General features: G+C 39.1%; 1 protein-coding gene across 2 annotated transcripts in view; it reads right to left on the bottom strand.

Annotated features, from left to right (window-relative positions):
- shisal1b (shisa like 1b) overlaps positions 1–18,001 on the bottom strand; it is a 47,839-nt gene extending 29,838 nt beyond the window's left edge. The window contains exon 1 of one of the 2 annotated variants that reach the window (XM_072672362.1): positions 17,717–17,998. The gene's annotated coding sequence lies outside the window, so the exon portion shown is untranslated. Of the gene's footprint in view, positions 1–17,716 lie in introns of both variants that reach the window. The other variant, XM_072672361.1, reaches the window with a different exon arrangement.
- Between the last annotated feature and the right edge of the window lie 1,860 nt (positions 18,002–19,861).

Genomic DNA, 19,861 nt, shown 5'->3' on the forward strand with positions numbered 1-19,861 from the left:
TCTGGGTCTTCAGAGAAGGCTAACTGATTTCTGATCGGATAAAATACACATAAAATCACACATTTATAGCAGAGAATCATCATTCCTGATGTATTCAAACTTCATATTTCATTTCATATGCAATATCTGAAAATGCCCAGTAGAAAATATCTGGTCAGGATTCCTTTTCCTGTGGTATTTAGGTAGATACCTGACAACAATTGCTAGTTAGTTTGGCTGTTGTTGATATTGCCAGTCGTATGTTTTCAGTTCAGTAAGCAGTAGTGTTAGCAGCAAAATGTGTATTTTTACTTGTTAATGACTTCACAATTCAGAGGCTTCAACAAGCTGTTTCTGTTGCTACTCATTTAAGATAAATGAGCTCTGTTCTTACTGGCTGTACACATGTCTTATACAGCCTCATTCAAAAAGCACTCAGAGCTAAAATACTCCTAAGACTTGCAGCATGAACGGGCGGGGTTAAACTGTGGCAAGATGAATATGCAAATACATGCAAATGAGCTGGTTCTCATGGCATCAGAGAAACAGTAATACTAAAATTAGCTGTTTTACAGCATAGTTTTGTACGTGGACTATATAGACTGTGGTTGAAATGGTACATTTTGAACTTTGTTAGTCTTCAAACTTCTATTTAATTCAGGTACTCAAACAGTATAGTCTACTAGTTCAGTTCCACAGTGTTAGCAGCACAATTTAGATCTTCTAAGTTAACGACAGATTGATGACACAACTTAATTGATCCACTGACAGCTCTGCTAAAATTAGGTTTTCTATAAACAACAACTGGGACTTTAGTATGAACTTCCTATAAAATATTCTCCTGTAGGAAGAAAACTATGTACAGAGGAATCACTTTGAGTGCTTGAGTTGCCTACAATACTTAATTTTAGATGTAGTTTCAGGGATTAAAGTCTGTGGCACAGTTGTGTACTAAGCTCCTGTTTATAATCCATGCTGGGCCATATGATAACACGCTTTCCAGAAGTCTGAAATCTTTTAAGAGTATTAAATACATTTTTAGAGCCAGATAAAGTTTAATGAGTCCTTTCAGACCTGTTTACTTTTTTCACATCCGAGTTTTAGTGCAAGGGATGTATAAACACAGGCAACTAAATAAATAAATAACCAAGCCCTGTGGCAAATCCTGGAACACGTCAATAGGTCTAATATTACATTAGTTCAAAAATGGCTCAGATAATGATACACATTATACAGGAAAGCTATAATTAGTTATAATTATAATATAATTATTACATTTGTGACAAACAAATTGCTAAAGCTAATAATAAACTCAAGCACTCTGTTAGACAACTTCAAGTTTAGAGGTGAGATGATTGACCTCACAAAAGAGTGACGACCTGAATGTGTCAGTGATTTAGATAAGAGCCCAAGCTTAGTGTGTTTATTTACAGATTACACACTGAGAACGCCGAACAGCTGAACTTAGCATTTTCAACATTTTTGTATGCTGTGGGGTGTCAAGATATGACACATTTTCTCTGTTTCTTTTCAGAGTACATCTCATTATCAGCTAGCGTTGCAGGCACTTCCACTGTCATCAAATCTCCCCCCTGGCAAAAGCACTGAATATTGCTCATCCTCCAAAAACTGCATGCATGTAATTTTATTTGTACGGTTCTTTTTTTGTCAACTCAGTGTTCAGTCTCTTATGTGTGTTGTGAAGTGTTCGTTTTTTTACAGTTACACTTCAGGTAATACTGTTAATACTCATCTACTTGTTAGCAGAATTGTGTGGCTTAAAAGCTTAGAAACAAAGCCACCAAGTTTTGTCCCTTTTATCTTTATTTTTTCCTCTCAGGACATCAAAGCTTTGGAAACTTGGGAAATGTAGGTTTGGTTGTTTATTTTATGTCTGCTTGCACTAGGGCCTTTGGTGTTGTGTTGTGTAACTCATTAAAAGTAAGTGCAGATCTGCCTGCACTCTGGGATTTGAACTTCACAACAAATACAAGGCACTATTTGCCTTTCTGCATATTTCATTTAAGATGTCTTAATTATGACAAGAGCTGTTGTGCACTTATTGATTTATTTGTAGGCTGTTGAGATGGCTATGTCTGATTATATTAGTTTATATGGGTATGTTGCATTTTCTTTTACTTATTGTGGTTATGTGGCTTTTTAAGTGGCCAATACTCTACATTTGTCTTGTATTTTATATATTTCCTACGGTCCACTTAAAACATTTGTGCAGCGTTATCATAAGTCAATTTTACACAATAATGTTTAAACCTCTTATTATCCCTCAGAATTCAACAGGCTGTTGGATTCACTTACTGTGTCCTTAAGGCATATATAAGATAAATAAGCTCTATTCTGATTGGGTGCCCTGTATTTTGCCTTATATGAGATGCACTCACGGCTAAAACACTCCTGCAATCGAAATGGGTGGTGCTGAATTGTGGTAATCTTAAATAGGTAGAGACACACAAATGAGTTGGTTCTAATAACATCAGAGAAACGTTGATTTCCAAACGGACTGTTTTCCCCATATATGGACTGTATGGATAACGCAGTGAACTAGACCAGTAGATTATTAGATTTTTCGACTAGATTATTCATTTTAATTTTTTTTTTTTGCAGGATAGAATTTTAGTCTGCATGGACACTGGTAATCCCCAGTAATTTTTCATGTTCACAGGACTGGAAATCAAAATATTGGCAAACTGCCATACTCCAGCTAGTACAAGCTAGTCTATTTTCTAGTTGCATTTGTGTGTAGCAAAAATGTACATTATCTTTTTAAGTGGTGTTCCATAATTGTATGCATGTGTAGTTGATTGGTTGTCGTTCTGTTTGGATAGCTTCTATTGTTTGCATAAGTAAATTAATCATAAGAAAGGGAATGACTGTACAAACAATTTAATAGACATAAAGCACAAAATATGAAACGAAATGAAAAAAATTATTAGCAAAATATTTGACATTTACCATTCATAATACTTTTGCTGTACTACATCTGTTGACAGGGTTATAAAACTGCATCTATTTTAACTGCCTCATATTCGCCAATAGGCAAAAAGTCTATAGTTGTTCACTAGCTGTTTGACTTAACTACTTTAAATTCACCATCGCTCAGTTTTGCATTTCTGCCCTTTGTTTGTTCAAGCAGTGAATGTCGCGTCTGAGCAGCAGTCTGTGTATTTGCATGTGGACTCTCCCTCTGACACTCCGTATCCTCATTACCTTGTAGAGGCCAACAACAAATCATAACATGCCAATCAGAGTATGTCTCTGTTCTAGCCAAGGACCAAAACAGAATGCGGAGGAGCTGTTTGGGTGGAACCAGGACTTAAATTAGCCCCATTCAGAGGGTGTTACAGTTATGGTACCCCTAAATTCCGGACAGTGTAATATTGCCCAGAATCATGAAGCCACTGGATCTCTTGCAATAAGAACATCTTCAAATAAAGTCTCTTTATTGTAAGAGGGTCAAACTCTTTGGGCGGTTGTAAAGGCTGGACTTTCTGCTGACAGTCTTCAGAGTGGAATCTGATTGAAAGCGATGGGAGCTATCAACCCAAATCAGATCCACTCCACTCAATCCCAAAGTTATTCCCTGTCACCAGATGCCCTTGAGGGGCTCCAGGCATCTGGTACTAGGACTACAGCTGGGGAAAGAGTATAACTGACTGCTATCAAGGACATTCAAGTCGAAGTATAGGAGACCTTCAAGGGGTCTGGACTTAAAGGTTTACTTTGATGTTGTTTTGGATATCTATGTCATTAGTGTCGTATCGAAATTAATTTTAGAGGAATAATTAGGTCGGAATGGTGTTTTTGCTTTGCTTTTTTTTCTCACTCCCTCATTTTTAAAATAAATAATAATGAACTCCACACATTATATTATTCCTACATGTCCCAGAGTTCCTCTGTGCGTTTTCAGTTGGTGGGGTGTGGCTTGACCCAAACCAGCATGTAACACTGCTGGATCCTCATCTGCAATTCACTCGTTTAGCAGTGTTACTTAAGTAATGGGCTACATTGGTTACCTGTAATGTACTGAGGTGAATTTGTTTCTCATTGATTACTGCATGACCTCCAGAGTGATTCCCTCTAGTGTTGCAGCTCTGCTTATGGTTAGTGCACTTTGGTAAACTGTGATACAGATTGAATATTGCAATAATGAATATTCAAATGAATCTTAATAAATACTGGTATACTCAAAACACGATTCGGATATTTGTTAGGTTGCAACGAAGAAATATTTAAGAAATATACAGGCAGAACAGTGGTTATGTGTTTTAGAAACATGAGTGGCTGAACATGAGCATGTTATAAAGGAAGCAGTGTCCAGAATGAGTTGGCTGAGATGGCACGGCTATGACTACTCTAGTCGATGTTAACTAGATGTAGATGTTAAGCACTTTACGTATGTGATGCTAGAGGAGATCATAAACACTGAAAATGTATTTCTCTGACAAACTAACAAGCTGGTATATCATCAACTGAGAAGAAAACACTCAAGTCATCATTGGCATCCAGCAGTCTTTTGGAAGCCTCTGTTACTCATTTGACACAAAAACCTATGATTTCCCTCATTTTAAAATAATGAAACATTCCCAAAGGCATTCTTTATTGTGCTGCTAAATTGCTGTGCTACTAAATGTTATAACCTCTTAAAGCCACATTATGTAGCATATGAAGCATTTTAACTTAATAAACAACTCCTCTTAACAAATAACATCTTCTGCATACTGCATAAAGTACATATTTGTATAAAATCTTGAAATACCAATCTACCGCATCCGTCCACATGCTTCTTTCATTTTCAGTGATGGCTCTGTATCTCTCAGGTTGTCCAGAAATGCAGGTGTGAATGTGTATCATTGAGGGGTGGTTCAAAGCATAAATTATACATAAATTACCTAAAAAGTAGTTAACCATAGTTAACCATAGTTACCTAAAAGTAAGCCTAGGGTCCCTTCTTACTTTTGACTGAATTTTTGCCTTTGCCTTTCCCCTTCCTGACTAGTTACTGGAATATTAAAATTAGTGGGAATGCACACAGCTGGCATAGATGGTACAGTTTGTCATAAATACGCAATGCTGTGCTAACCCCTTCCTCTGTTTAATACATGACTATTAATGTCATTGGTCTGCTTTTTTCTCTGAAATGGCCCTGATGGCAAACATAGCCAAGCATGAAAGTCCCCCTTTAACTGCATTAAGGTCTTAGGAGATCCAAAAAAGCTATATTTGAGCAGGGTGAAGAACCTTTTGGAACGCCGCTGTTCTGACTACAGCCAATAAGTCTTATAGTCTTGAAGCACTCTATGTAAAGAAGAACTCCCAGGCAGTTCTTTCTGATCAACAGCAGGTTCCTGAGCCTGTGACGTGTTTAATTGCATGATCAGATTTGAGTTGATTTTTAATGAGGATTTTATTACTTTACTACAGCAGCCAATGATCCGTTAGAACTGTAGCCAGGGTTTGATGGGTGTGGTACACCAACACTAATGACACTCATTGCCATGCAGGCTTCAGGCGAAATATGCGGGGCTAAATGAGAGTGGGAACCAAATGAGGTTAGTTACAGGCAGAGCGGATGGAGGGAAACGATTGGGTTATGGGCTTCCGCTCAGTTTTTGTGCTTCATTGTCTGTTAAATCACATCTCACTGCCGGAGGAACCAGACAGGCTGATAATGTGTATATGGTGACTGAGAGCTTTCTCTCATTTGCCTGTTATGTAAGCGACATACCGTGCAAATCCTACATGAACCTGAATGGTTGCATTCTGTACAAATCAGCTGTGCGTAACATATACTGTAGCGTGATGTAAATTGTTATGGCTGTCCTTCTGCAATCAATACTCTCTCTATGCATAAATGAGACTTTCTGTCCTATGAATTATAATAGCATTCAATTCTGACCGGTGAGATGTTGGCAAAAGCAAATGAAAGAAAAGACTCACCCTTAACAAAAGCTACAAAATCCATTTGTAATGGTCTTGGGTGACAGGCGTCCCCTGTGTTTGCCGCTAGCGTGCATACCAGAAAAAGCATCTAACTATGTTTGTAACTCCCAGGTGAGAATTAAAATAAAGCCAGTAAAGCTACTCTGAAGCTGGACTCACTATTTACATGTCCCTCACTCTCTCTCTGAATAGGATTCCTTAGTCATAAAATTCCACACAGCAAGTAGAGAGGGGTTAGCTACATTAGAAGATAAAATGACTCCAGTGAATAAGAGCTACCTTCTAAACTCAGATTTCAGGATATAAAAGGACTTGGTCTCAGCTCCTGGTCTTATTTTTGTTTGTTTCTTTTCCTTTAAATTAAAGACGTTACAGTCTGAATATAAAAACTTCGCATTTACATCTGTTCAACTGTTTAGCCTACTATTAGCAGTTTTAGCCCCGCCCATTCATAGCTCAAGCTTTATGAGGAGCGTTTAGGTTTGGATGGCTTTTTAAATAAGACAGCAGGTAAAATCAGACTACACGTCATTTACATATATCGTTCCTGAACCACACCCACAAACACAGCCTGTTAAAGAGATAGAGAGGTCAGAAATGGTCATGTAAAACTAAATAGATATGGTGTATAGTTTGCTGTATGCTGAAGTAAACACTAAATTTCCTCTTAAACAAATGAAATTGAAATAAAAAAATGAAAACTAACAAAAAAGCAACACTCTGCTTCAGCTGCTTCATATCATTGTTAAACAAATCCATATAAATCTTTCAACTGTGTCTGAATAGCATTGCTAACCTTCTAAATCTCTTTTTAAAAAGCTATCTTGAATGTCCATCAGTTAGAGCCTGTGCAGTAATAAAAACAGTTCTTCTGAAAAAGGCAGCCTGTATACAGTGGGGGATCTGCACTGTGTGAGCGTAGCTGTTTTGTACAATGGGCTTCTCTTTTGTAGCTGCCAGTATGAGGAAGAGACATGATTGTACAGCTTTGCTTGCCACATTCCAGCTCAACAATATTCACTTGTCCTCTACCCCACAAACATGCACCAACACTCATGCTTTCAAAGAGACGCTGCTGTTGCACCTGCTGTTTTAACTCAGGTGAGGCTGAAGAACAGAGTCTCAGACACAATTGAAAAACACATGGTGTTTATGCAAATTTTATGCGAACTGTTGAATGGATCATATTGAGCAAAAGACTGATATTTTGCACAGTTACTGCAGACAGTCGGGGGCAAATCGATATTCGGAAATAAATGCATGTTTGAAACTTGACTTCACAGTGCATTTATGGGAAATGGAAAACAGAAATTAGTAAATTGTACTGACAAAGAACATATTAAAGGACCCATATCATGGAAATTCCTCTTTTTTGAGTTTGAGGATCTGAAGTGTACAGTTCACTCTTTAGTCCATAATCTGTAGAAACGTGGCTGCATAAGCGTTCAACCAATGTGTCTACAATTTAGCCTTCACATTTAAATTGAAGCCACAAAATGAGCCACAATACAGAGATCATTCACATACATTCATACATACACATACATTTTAATGGCACAGTGACAAAAACAGCCTGTTTAATTCTAAGAAATAAAGAGTATGTTATTTATTTATTTATTTATTTATTTTGGATTGTGTAACCCATGAAGTAAGGAGGCAGGAAGCAAAAGCAAGATTCCCAACATGATGTTCATAAGGCTAATAAGAACTGTAAAGTCCATAATAGAAAAACAAGCATATATGGTAAACTGTCAGCAGTTGTTTATTAAACAATGCTAGACAAAAAGACAGAGCAAACACATTGGTATAACTACTAGACAGACAACCTGAGACGTATGAGGAGGATAATGAGAGGGCAGGGCTACAAAGGAGGCACAGATGGGAACACTAAAGACTGGGCGGGGCTAAGGTGGTGACAAAAAGTAAGACATAAACATAGGGCTCTAAAACACACAGGACAAAAGTAATCAAACAGACAAAGACAGAAAACAGGAAAAGGTTCTCTATTCAAAGTATGCCAAGCTTAGACTCGGTAGTACAGACTTGGCAAATTTGACTTGCCAGTACGAGCTCCCAAGGACTGAAGGACGCTGTTGGCTAATTTTGCAATTGGAACAGCAGCGTGGTGCGTAATGCATTCTAGATGCAAACCTCTGAATGGTTGGCATTTCACAAGTCCACAGGAACACAATTAGAGGCAACAATGCAGATTGAGAATCGGCCAGGGCAGGCACAAGAGCAAGACGGGGTTACACATTACAGACTGTTGGATGTCTTGGAAGTGGAAGTGGAGTTGAATAAAAAAAATGAAAGAAAATAAAAATGCAGAACATGCAAGGTCCTTTCTTAATTCTTATGGAATTATATTAAAGAAAAGCATGTCATAAACCAGCTATATAGCAAATCCAGCCTAAAGAACTAACCTCAATGAACCTCATGAACGTCCAATCACGAGACCTCGTTAAGAAAAAAAAGAAAAACAGTTTTATGGTCCCTGATGGACAGATGAAATCTGCTTGTCAAGATAATTACAGCAAGTTGATTAAATTTACGCGAACATGCACAGACTCTCAGGGGCCATCATGCCTTTGCCTAACACCACCTCGTAGACTTCAGCTTGGGGTAGAGATTCAGTTAAACTGCAATTGTTCCCTGAGTCATTTTGCGAAGGCAGTCTGTGTGTGTCTCTGCAGCACTGATGTTTAATAAACTGAATTCATTATATGATCATGAGCTTGGAAAAGAAACAGATTGTCCTATACATAACACAAGGGCTCACTTCACACTCTCTCCTATATCACCTCACACTGAGCCAAGGAGAGAAGTTACATTAGTACCTTCAGTATAAGAGAATTCTTTCCAGGGCAAGGTGTGGGCATGCTGTATAGGGGCTTCTACCTTGTTGAATATTTTACATTCACAAACTATTTAATATTGCTGATTTTGTCTGTTCTCCAGGATTGTATGCATAATAAATGCTTAACGGAGCTGTTATGAAGTGTAGCACACACCAAGAATGAACATAGAAAACCATTCAAAGAACATCGTCTTCCAGAAATCAGGATCAGCAAGCCTTGTCTTTCTAACCTAATACTGCATGTTTTTCATCCTGTCCGTAGCGCTAAATAGATTTGACCCAAAGACAGAGAGCATGCCTGGCATCTAGGGAATGCGATTTGATGTGACAGTTTTACTTTCTTGTTTTAAAAAGGGAAAAGAGCGAGAAAACGAATGCTGCCTAAATTAGATGAATGGTATTAATTTCTAGGTGCAACAAGGACTGTTTTACCCAGATTTCTTCCATTAAACCCTTTAACACACCAAGGCTTATTACACACTAAGGCATATTATTCAGTAACTATAGGGACTTCTGTACAAACTGGTGGGCTAATAATTTTGTAAAAACATTTTCGGGCACTCTAGCAATAGGGTGCATTTAGTATTTATGAAGATGTTAATTTAGCAATTAGGTCATTTTAGTCAAAGGAATGTACAAAACAACTGTAATTGACTGCAGTATAGAATTAGCTCATATATACAACACACTTTTAACACTTTCAATGGAAGTCAATGTAAAATAATTTATTCCAAGTCAATTTGAAGCATTTCTATTGGTCCATTCATTGAACTTTTGACACTATGTAAAGGACAACGGTTAGATTTAAATTATGTCAAAAAGTGAAAAATCACAGGAGCTCTGAATGGCTCAGCAGTCTAATGCACTGTCACTATGGACCAAGGTCAAATACGGTCATGCTCTTTCCAGGTGGGTATATGGCATCCTCTCCCCTCACCACTCGTAACGCAATGTTGGTCATCCCAGGCGTCTGTTAGCTGGTGTGGCGGAGCTGGGGTTCTAGCGTTCACCTTAGAGTGTGTCAGCTGCCTGGCAATGCTATATCGGCTGCAGTTTGAAAAGAGGCAGTGGCTGATTTCGCATGTATCAGAGGAGACATGCGTTAAGTCCTTACCTTCCCAGTGCTGGGGGAGCTACGAATGGGTGGGTTAAACCTGGTTTCCTATTATTTATTAGTATCCAGATATAGCAGCTTGAGCAGGGATATCATCAAATTATGCTGGATGTAGAGCCACCCCCCCCCACCACACACCTCCCCACACAGGAAGGATTTTTATAAAACAATTTTGTATATGTCAAATGACAACATTAGAGAAGAACACAAAAAGGTCTTTAGTGGATGTTAATACATTTTTAATAAGCTGCATAGAACAGTCACTTAATTCAGCAACGCAACTTCATATTCATTCATTCTCCATGTAATGTAGAGGGAGGTTTTTGGAGTAACAGTAACTATACTGTATGTAGTTGTTGTATGCGTTAATACATTAACTGTAATTAAGCTGTCTGTCACTATACAGTATGTATACAGTATTTTACTGCCATTATTAGTACCTGATAAACACGTGCATAATGACAGTTATGCTTTAAAGCTTAATTTATAGATGAGATGCTAAGATTTTCCTCATGTTGGTTTTTTGGTGTAACTATATATGCTGTAGATATCCTGCGGCTGCACATAAAAGTGCTGATTATTCATTCATTCACGTAATTGAAGCCTGTGAAAAGCTGGCCTGAAAAAAAGCCATACGTACCCATTGCTCTCCATCTAATTCGGTAATGAATCAGTATACTAGTGCAGAACTCTGGTAGATATCAGTATATGATAACTGCGAGGATGCTGCTGAGAAGAATCAGCCAATTACACATTAGTTTATAATTAACACTGACTATAATTATCAATACTGTTGAGATGAGACCAGAGCCAGCTTTATATTCAGCTCTGTTTAAAGGAAGCTGTAGCCTGCTCTATTCAGCCGTGGCTGAATAATTGTATGATTGGTTGGAATATTCCGGCAGTTTATAATGAGAATTCCCTCGCCAGCTTCATGGTATTACCTTAGAAACGGAGCCACTTATCTATTTTTGCATTTTGTTTAATGAACAAAAAGAAACTCTTCTCATAATCCTCCTCCCATGTTGTAATTCCAAAATCATGATTAAGGGCTGTATCAACTCTAATTTAACACACAAACTATAGATCCGAGACATGAGCAGGAACAGTCAAAGGGCAAATAACCAGAATAGATGTGTTGCCACTCTCTCTGATAATCTCCCGTGCACAGACTGACTGGAGGTTGCTGTGGCAATCATAATGTGTTTGTTACAGTTGGAAATTTCCCTGATAAACTGAGATGAGGCCGATATTTATGACGTTATGCCGCCTGACTGTCTGATTCACTTGAGTTCTGCCTCAGATAAACTGATGTGAGATCAGCGTGGTGATCACATTACTGCCATTAGATAGAAAACAATTAGTCCTCAGAAAAACTATCCTCTTCACTCTGTGGCAGGTAGAGAGCGACCGTAATGCAGTCTTCGTGCATAAGAACTGCTTTTAGGAGGAAATGGAGAGCTAAGTGGATGCTAATGCATTTCCATTCTTCAATTTGAGTGCAGGAAATACAGATGTTCATAACCATCATGGGAAATAATAATTAGAGACAAAGGCTCATTAAAATGTTTATAATTATTGTTTTAGTTCCAAACAATAGTTTGCAATAAAGTTTTTAAATTCCATTTAACAAATTTAGTGCACAATTCAGTTTAGTAAAAATCTAGAAAATAAAAACAGTTAAGATAGGATAGGATTGTAATCCATCTTCTAGCAAACAAACATGGTAGCAAATTTGTCATTTGTCATTTCCCTCCTATCTACTTTTTTATTGCCTTATAAAATAACCAATAATGTCTAGCTCATAGCACAAGACCTCCTAATTGTTTGTCTCAGCTGAACTCTCTAGCTTGGAAACTAGCTTTAATGTCAGACTTGTGTTGTGATTAACTGACTGATTTACCCATTTTTATACTATAACTATGAATAAATGTAACAGGTGAAAAGTATGTTTTAACCATTACGAATGATTTATCTACCTGTTAATTATAATGTATTCTGTAATTTTAAATGCATTTTTTTATAAACATCAGTGACAATTCCATTGCAGTTTCACGAACCTCCTGCAATACCCAAACCAGTGGTTATGTAGCAAGTCTAAACTTTACCTGAAATTAATAGGTTATGAATTTTTTCCCATCGTCCTGTAACTACAAAACAACATAGAGTGGTAAATGTTTCCAATTATTGCAGACATTCATTCATTGCTAGGCACTGTTTTCCTATTTCTTTTCATTTCTTTTATTTGCTATAACGCTATAGCTAACCTGATGTTGGGGAAATACAGGGTAATGGCAGGGCTAGACTGGGTTAAAATTTTTGCCCTGGACATTAAATAAGACCATCCCAGTACAATCAGCAACTCAATCACGAACCCCCCCCCCCCCCCCCCCCCCCTTCAGTCTTTTAATGCGTAACACTGGGAGCCAGATAGGAAAGACAGAAAGAAAGACAGAGAGATCACTCAGAGACATCACTTCTCATCATACAGCCCATCCCTGGGTTAAGGTTCTGAGTCCATTGCATTGTGTTCTTGTGACAACTGTAGTCACAGCAGAAATCTGAAAAGTTTTCTTGTTTGTCCAATTACTTTAGCAATAAACCGGAAGTCTCCATCATTATAGTGTAATTTATCCTTTGGAAAGGGAGAAGTACTGAAATTGGAGGTATTTAAAACTGTAAAACTCATTCTGGTCCTGCAGCTTATTAAAGCTGACTCATCCACGCCATGGTCCGGGGGCAGAAATCTGGAAAGACAACACTAACTAACTAAGGATTATTTGAAATATAACATAAACATAGTTTATGTAAACTAGTGCTATGCTATATATATATACATATATGGCCTGACTGAGTGAGTAACAGCCAAAGAAAGTCACTGATTACAGAAACTAGAGCAAAGACATCCAGTGATTGCTGAGAGGAGAGGTAACAATAACCAAAGATGCATGATTCATTCAGTCCTTGCTTGAAATATTATTGTAATTAGCCTGTCTGTCATGATCATATAATCACCTGATCGTGATTATTTTCCCTGCCTACAGTTATTTTCTACAGTGACTTCATTTTGAATAAGAAAACATGATGTAAATTAAGTACATTTTCTTCACAACAAGGAGAGATAAATATGCAGAGCATATTTGCTTTTGCTTTTTTGCTTTTTACCCTTTCTCAAATATGATCATTCATCAAATCTGTCGCTCAATTGCCTTCACACAACATAATGTATAATGTGTCCTTAAAATGCGGCTAAAACACGCTGATACGCTGACGCTCACTCACATTTCTACTTTTATTTGCTCTGCCCTATTCTGTGCTGCTCCACAATTTCACATAATGGAAACCACATGTGAAAAATGGCTTACAAAATACACACCATATTTGCAGTGTACTGTAATGTAAAGCTATTGTCTACATGTCCAGACTCTGAGGATAAACCTGGTGTCTGTTATTATAGGCAGTGTCACATAAAATGTTGCATGAAACACAGAACATTACCTACGAGTCTAAATTACTCTCAAGGGCTGATCAGCCATAACATTAGCACCACTGACAGGTGATATCTTCATCTAAAGTGGCATTTGTGAAGAGATGGGAAACATTAGGCAGCAAGTGAACAGGCAGTTCCTATAGGTGATGTGTTAAAAGCAGGAAAAATGGGCAAGCAAAAGGATCTGAGCCACTTTGACAAGGGCCTAATTGTAATGGCTAAATCACTGGATCAGAGAATCTTCAAAACATGAGGCAGGTCTTGTGGCGTTTTTCTGATATGTAGGAGAACCGGTGAAGCGGTAACATGGTCATGGGCGCTCAAGGCTCATCGCATTTGATCTATGGAGGCCTCACCTGACAACTTACAGGACTTAAAGGATCTACTGCTAATGTGTTGGTGCCAGATACCACAGGGCGCTTTCAGGGGTCCATGTCTCTATGGGTCAGATCTGTTATGGCGGCACAAAGGGGGACTGATAAATTGGGGGACTGAGTGATGCAAAGAGTTATGCTTTCTGTAGAGCAGTGTCTGTTCTGTCAGCCAGCCCCAGGTTCACAAGCTTGTCTCTAATCCTTATGTCTATATGCATGGGTTTATCTATATAATAGCTGGAAGTAGCTCGTCCAAAACATTACAATTCCATCAAGAAGTCCCGCAACTCTACTATTGTAGATTAGGACTGTTGTTGAGATGAATACCAGACATGGAGCCAAGAACCAGGGTTTACAAACCACCACACCATTAAATCAAGACTGCATTAAAGAAAATGAGCTAGTAAATCATGCACAGCACGTTAAATACCACCAAAAAGTACAAAGTAATATATGCTATGCGTAATTCTGGAACATCTACAAGCACTCTTCTAATGCATATGCATTATGCGGTGCAAAGGTGTTTATGTGTCACTGGTAATGTGTGGGTCACAGTAAGTTAACGGGCTGTAGGTCTCAGGAGTTAATGGGCTCAAGGGTATGGGCTTATGGGTTCTTTTGAGTTGAAGCCTCTCTGTGGACTGACAGGAAGTCAGAGGGATAACTGTCATGATCTTCCAGTAAGCAGACAGTGGAGGCAGTATGGAAGCAGAATAATAAGGGAGGATTCATTAAAAGGAGGTCATAACTGCTCTTTAAGTGTCTGAAATGCAAACACAGGGGGAATCTTCCAACTCATTTTGATGATCACACCCAGTGGGCCAGAACGCACTCTGCCCTTTTTGGAGGATCTGTCAGGAGATTTAAAGCTGTGCTCATAGAGCACTTCAAGCAAGCTTGTGGTGCTTACTGATTGAAAGGCTGGAGCTACTAGAGTGTTCCAAAGAGGCTAGCCAATTTTAATGATGGACATGGAAATAGCATAATAGCATTTCACTCTTACTGCCTTTTTTTGAGAAAAATTGTGGCCATAGTAGGTGGGCATAGTATTCTGATATGGCTGGACTATATATATATATTACAAAAATCATTAATAGTACATTATGTACAGGTACAATGATCACTGCTTGTTTTCTCATCAATTCAACATCAGACTGTGTGAATGGATACTACTGCATACGTGCACTTGCACACACACAAACACACATACCTTTAGTAGACGTCAATGACTCATCCACACACACACAGCTGAGGATTTCCTGCCAGTCCGCATTTAGAACTCTGTCAGTTGATGCGTCCCTCCCTCCTTCTCTCTATCTTTCTGATAGCCTCTTCTCTCTCATCACCATCACTGTTATCACTGTCAGACTTTTCTTGTCATTGAGCAATCTTGTGCTCACCTGAAAAAAAGGCCAAATAACTCACCTAATGATGTTAACCCACCAAGGACTCTTTTTCATAAAACCCATTCAACCTAATTACATATTGCTACACACTCTCAGTTTTTGTCATGATACAGAAATGTAAGGGCTTCCGAGAGGTGTGACTGTCTAAGTGGTTGGCTTATTGTTTGGAGATTGAAGGTTAAAACTGTGCAGGGCAGCGGGTCTCCAGGACTGGAGCAGAAAAGCATTGTATTAGCTAGCACAACAGAATTGGTGTTGCATTAGCGGCTGTTAACATGAGGTGTGGTGGCTCTGCGTCCCATGTCTCCCAAGGCTAGAGATGAACAGGTGACTAGTGGTTGGTAACTGACAATTGCTAATTTTGGGAGAAAATAGATGTTTAAAAGAGATACAGAAAAGAAAAAGATCAGGAGTCGTTTTCGGGGCTCCCGAGTGGGAACCATCTATACAGTGATCCTGTCATCTAGAGATCATGAATTTAATCCCTGCAGCCGTCTCTGGTTGGATGTCCAAAGCTTTCTCTCTCTGTTTCTCCTTGTCTCTCACTCATCACTCGGTGTGATACCAGCCAGCAAGGGCATCTGTTAGGTAATGTAATAGAATTGGTGATTAGTGTTCTCCTCCAAGCATGTTAAGCTGTCTAATGACACTGGGTTAATGGCAGTTTGAAAAGATATCGTAGGCTAATCACTGGGCTCATGTGTCCTTTGAGATTCTAGTTTCTGGTTCAGTTAATGCTGGTTCAGTACAGTTCAAGCAGCTGAGGTGACTACTGATCTGAGACAGTTCTCTTCCATAAAGATTGAATCTTCTCAAAATCTATAAAAGCAGAATTCCCACAAAAGAAGCTAAATAGCTCTGTTGTGGTTTAAACGCAGAGCCTCTCTAGTACTGTTGTTTGGAGGTTAATTACCAGGTAAAATTAATTAGGTAGAGCCCTACTGAGATGCAAATGAAAACCTCACAGCTCGTCACATTATGAGATTCACTTAGGAAAACGAGGGGCATGTGCACAGGAGTTGTAGAGCATTATTTCAGCACGCTTAAATAAACAGGCCTGAAGGGACTTGTAAGCTTTGTGGCCTATATTTGTTTATTTATGAGGAATCGGTGGCGAGCATCAGATGGGACTTGTCCATGCTGTGCTGTTGTTGTTTTGTGGTTTGTTTGTTTGTTTTTTGATAGTAGATATTATCACTGTCCAATGAAAAACATGTATCTCCAATATGGTGACTTTGCAGGGGAAGGCCAGAATGTTCTTCGCTTTGAAAGGACGTTAATGCAAAGAGTTTATTCCAAGTAATAAACTCACAGCATTTCTCTCTCTCTCTCTCTCTCTCTCTTTCTCTCTCTCTCTCTCTCTCTCTCTCTCTCTCTTTCTCTCTCTCACTCCCTCTCTCTCTCTTTCTCTCTCTCACTCCCTCTCTCTCTCTCTCTCTCTTTCTATCTTTCTCTCTCTCTCTCTCTCTCTCTCTCTCTCCAACGCTGTGTGTGTCTAACCCTATCATTAGTGCAGCACACTGACATGGTGGAACACACAGGCATTCTCCTTTTGTTTCCAGTAAGCCTCCTGTAAGAATTCCCTTGCGTTGTGTGCATCTATGTGTGTGTGTGTGTGTGTGTGTGTGTGTTTCTCACTAAACACGTGTGTGTTGTTGCACTGAGCTTTCCAACATGCCTGTTTCTAAGTTACCAGCCCAGCACTGTCTGCCAATCCAGCCTCTAATTAGCTCAGCAACTAAAAGAAAGCTCAGCACAGTGCACGAGTGAGAGGAGAAAGAAGAAGAAAGAAGAAACACACACACACACACACACACACTCGCAACTGTTACCCCCCGAGCACACAGCACACAAACCCAAACCCGTGACACAGTGACTGCAACAAATACACTGAGGTAGAGAGAGCCCGCGAGAGAGAGAGAGAGAGAGAGAGAGAGAGAACGGGAGTTTGACGCGTGACAGTTAAAGAAGGTGAGGAAGAGGAGGATTCACCTGAGTGAAAAAGGGAGGAAGAATAAACAATATGAAGGACCTGACCTAGTTTAGCTTCAGCTTTTTCACTTCTCTGCAAGACAAGTCAGAAACCAAGATGGACCCTTCACCCATATTCATAATAACTGATAATACTAATATTACTAATTGACGAGCCGTGCAACGATTATTACTATTAATATTATTGTCACTATAATTACATTTAATAATAATAATAGTATTACAACTACTACTACTACTACTGTTAATAATAATAATAATAATAATAATAATAATGTTGACATCATCATTATTATCATCATCATCATCATCATCATTATTATTATTAATATTATTATTATTATTATTAGCCGTAATAATAATTGAGTCTATGTCAGAGCTTGTCAGAACTTGGCTCAGGTGCCCAGTGCAACCGCACAGCCGCTCTTTTTTCTAATGCTGGTAAACTGCTGTTTTCTAGCTGGGTTTCCGTGCCGAGCAGTGGCTTTTCCCACAGTTCCTGCAGATTTCCCCTCTCTGTTATTACAAACAGCAGTGTGCGCTTACCGCCGTCTCTTCTGTTTACTCCAGACACGGGGGAATCCCTCTTCCTGCCTTTCTCTCGCTGCCTCTCCCTCTCCTTCGCTCCGTCTCCGTCAGTTACTCCTCTGTTGCTGCTCACTCTGGGGTCCAGCGTGGTGGTGGTGAGCCATCTGAAGTGCCCGCGCTGGACTGTCCTGGAGCGCAGGTTAACACGAGCGCTTCTTCAGGGAGGCGAAAGAGCAGCCAAGTCCTCGGCGCTGTATCCAAGTGCTCTGAGTGGAGTGTGTGCGAGTGGAGGGGGTGAGAGAGGAACAGATAAAGCTAATAGTGAGAGAGAGAGAGAGAGAGAGAGAGAGAGAGAGAGAGAGAGAGAGAGAGAGAGAAAGAGAGGAAGGGTGAAGGAGTGGGAGGGGGATGTGCACTGAACACAGTGTTGAAAACCTTGACTACGTGTGTGTGTGTGTCTTCCACTTCCTCCATGCAAAAAATGGCTTTTAAGATTCTAATTAACCTCAAGCCAGAATATTCCTCAGGTAGACCTGCATGTCCTCCAATAACTGTCTCCACCCACACAGCAGCCTGTGTGCCTGTTAGCAGCCTTAACGCTCTGAAGAGGACATTATGGAACTACAGTGGGAAAAAAGGTAAAACTCACGAGGAGAGAGAGAAAGAGAGAGACAGAGAGAGAGAGAGAGAGAGAGAGAGAGAGATTGAGGACTGTGTGCATGTGATTAATTTGTGTGTGTGTGCAGAGCATGAGACAACAGGGAGACTGGACTGGTTTTCAACAGAGGGCACTATTCTTTTGATAGTACACTTTTTAAAAGGCAGGTGCTACAAAGGGTTCTTTGAGCGATGCCATGCTAGGAACAACCTTTGGTGAAGAACCATGTTGTTGAAAGAGATGTATTAGTTCAACGGAAGGTTCCTTAACTCCTTTAAAATGTCCTTCATCCTCCATCCCACATCTCTTTTACAAATGCGGTTCTTTTAGGGAACCAAAAGTGGTTCTTCTTTGGCATTGCTCAAAGAACCCTTTGTAGCACCTGCATTTGTGGAGTGTGGATTAAGTCCCAGAAATATTAATTAATTAAGTGATTTCTGCCTGATTAATCATGAATTCGTTAATTTAATAAAAAACAAATGTACTGATGCAATTGGGATTGGGACTAAGGGTGCATGTCAAGTACCTTTTGATTTTATGTGAGATCATTTGTTAGGGGGTTGTTACATGGGTTTGATAGGTGGTTCATCATCCTTAACTCCAACTGCATCAATTTCCGTTACTGAGCTTTTTGCTAACAACACAATAGACATATAAGCTACAATAGAGAACAGTATTAGCCTACAATATACAACTACAATAGACAGCAAATGACAACTTCAATAGACAACAATAGACAGTAACAATATACAACTTAATAGACTGCAATGGACAACTACAATAGGCTACAATAGACTGCAATATAAATCTACAATAGACAACTACAATAGACTGCATTAGACCACTACAACAGACAATTACAATAGACTAGAATTGGCTAAGAATTTCAATGACAAATAATGCAAAACTGCCACTACTGCCCTCTGCTTTTATTATCACATTGAAATACATAAGCATGAATACATTCATATTTATTCTTCCTGATTTAATACACATGCCAAACCATATTTCACAGATGCAGGGTAACCACTGAAAACAGATACTAGATCCAATACCGTTGAGTGAAGACCTAATAACCTTAAACAACCTCTCTTTATTTTTACCCCCTGAGACTTGACACTGAGGTCAGCCACTGCATCTTCTCAAACTGCTGCTCACACAGTGTGGTAGAGCCTAACCATACTGACACGCTACAGTTCTAAATATGTGAGCCACAGCATCACCAAAACTGGCAATGGACACTAAGCTATCCTTCCTATCTGGACTTGAGACCACTCAGTGGTATTACTGAGTATTGAGTCTCCTTCTTAGCCAATGACAGCACTCTGCATATGCTAAATATACACTAGAACAATATGTTGCACATATATGTCTAAGTATATATGTATAATATATACTTAGACATATATGTATACTACTAACAGCATGTAATAATATATTGAATTTGCATAGGTGATAAGAGCCCAGAAACACTAGACCCTATTGTAAAGTTATGACATTGCTTT

Source organism: Salminus brasiliensis, chromosome 2 (genome assembly GCF_030463535.1).
Source record: "Salminus brasiliensis chromosome 2, fSalBra1.hap2, whole genome shotgun sequence".
Classification (NCBI taxonomy): domain Eukaryota; kingdom Metazoa; phylum Chordata; class Actinopteri; order Characiformes; family Bryconidae; genus Salminus; species Salminus brasiliensis.